General features: G+C 36.3%; 1 pseudogene; it reads left to right on the forward strand.

The window, feature by feature from the left end:
* Nucleotides 1–974, forward strand: LOC125124161 (olfactory receptor 2T12-like; annotated as a pseudogene).
* Nucleotides 975–2,269: the final 1,295 nt, after the last annotated feature.

Here is a 2,269-nt window from a genome sequence, read left to right on the forward strand (position 1 = left end):
ATTTCTCCATTTGCAGTGTCACTCTTGTTTGAAATCATGGAAAACTGGAATCTCACTTCAGATTTCATTCTCCTAGGACTCTTTAACCACACAGGACCACATCTATTTCTCTTTTTCATAGCTCTGACAACTGCCTTCGCCTCCTTAGTGGGCAATGCCCTCATGCTTCTTCTGATTCTCCTGGACCCCCAAATCCAGAGGCCCATGTACTTCCTACTGAGCCAACTCTCCCTCATGGACACGATGCTGGTTTCCATAATTGTGCCCCAAATGGTTGCTAACTACTTAACTGGAAGGAATTCTATCTCCCCTGTTGGTTGCTGATTGCAGATCTTTTTCTTCCTCACTTTGGGAGGTTGCAGGTACTTCCTTTTGGCAGACATGTCCTATGACCACTCTGCTGCTGTTTTCCATCCTTTGAGATACCCCATCCTCATGAGCTGGCAGTTATGCCTGAGGACGATTTTGGGGTCTTGGTTCCTGGGTGCAGCTGATGGACTCATGCAGGCTGCTGCTACCCTGACCTTATCATATTGCAGTTCATATGAGATCAATCATTTCTTTTGTGAAGCCCCCTCTCTGGAGCATTTGGCTTACACTGACCTGTCTCTCTTTGAGTCTGTCATGTACGTATACTGTGAGTTAATGCTCCTGGTCCCCATCTCCCTCATGCTAATTTCCTATAATCTCATCCTCAGTACAGTTCTCTGGTTGTGCTTTATTGATGTCCACAAGAGGCTTTTGTCACCCGCTCCTCACATCTATCTGTGATGGGACTCTCTATTGGAGCTGCCATTTTCAACTAAATGAGAACCAACTCCCATAGATCTGCAAACCATGAAAAGATTGTGTCAGCATTCTGTATTATCTTCACCCCAGCGCTGAACCCTCTCATGCACAATCTTAGGAACAGTGAGGTCAAGGGAGCTCTGAGAAAATGTATCCATCAATTTGTTGCTTTAAAGCATGATTAAGGTTACATGATTTGTCCAAAATGTCAAAGCTATACAGAGTGATTATGCAAAATTTCCTTGAAGGAGGTTATATGCACATTATATCTCTGTTATTTCTACTTTACTTTGGAATTCATATGGATCTGCATATTTTGGAATTATTTATTAAGCAGTCATCAGTATATCACACTGCGGATATTTTAAAAATATGTTATTCACAAATTCTTACGAAAATATGTCTGCACCATACCTCACAAAATATAGTTGTTCCAAGAATAAACAAATAGTCAAATAATGAAGTTTTTTTATTTTTTAAAATTGAGTTATAATTTATAAACAGTAGAACACTCACACATGAAGGCTTCCTTTCCAACAGTTTTGACATACATGCACTTGTAACTTATACCCACTAACCAGAGGAAAACTATTTGTAGGACTAGAAATTCCCCTCATTCATTTTCCATTTTAATCCCTCAACCTAGAGACAACCACTGATCTGATTTACATCTCTTTCATTAGCTAACTTATTCTAGTGTTTCCTATCTTTGAAAACATAGTATTATGGGTTTTTTATATCTTGTCCATTTTCTCAACATAATATATATTTTTAAAGACTCACACATCTATCTGTTGTTTGTTTTTATCCTTGCTAAGTAGAACTTCCTTGCCAGGCTGTATCAATATTATTATGCACTGATTTGCTGATGGACATCTGAGCCTTGTTCAATCTGGAACTGTTATAATTAAAGCTTATATTTTTTGTGTCTGTGATCATATTTTTACTTGCATGAATAACTTTTCAGTAATCCATTTTCAAAATGTATATTTTCTTTGAACTCCCACCAGGAGAGTGCATCAGTAGCTGTCAAAATGACCACAAACTATCATTTTTCATTTTATCTGTTCTATTTACTGTAGCAACTCATTTGTTTTAATTTGCATTTTCTTGATACATACTGATGATACAGAGTTTTGAATTAGCTTATTGCCATTTGTCTACTTTCCTTTGTAAATTATTCATTCAGACTTTGAATAAAAGCACAAAAAATTGAGGATGCTTTTAAAGCAAGCATAAATTGATTATTTATAGGCAGGATGTTCATTGATAGACACATGATGTTCATAGAAATATTTGGAATTTTTAAATAAAATTACATAGGGTTATTTTCTTAATATTTTATGTATTCTAACATCTATATTTCCAATCAAATCTTGAAGACTATCTGTTTTCATTGAGCTGGGTATGTATATAATGAATCTCTTCTACCTCCTCCACTAGGCTTTAAATTTATGCTTGTTTATTTTAATCATGCATT

Source organism: Phacochoerus africanus, chromosome 4, assembly GCF_016906955.1.
Source record: "Phacochoerus africanus isolate WHEZ1 chromosome 4, ROS_Pafr_v1, whole genome shotgun sequence".
In the NCBI taxonomy this organism is placed as follows: Eukaryota; Metazoa; Chordata; class Mammalia; order Artiodactyla; family Suidae; genus Phacochoerus; species Phacochoerus africanus.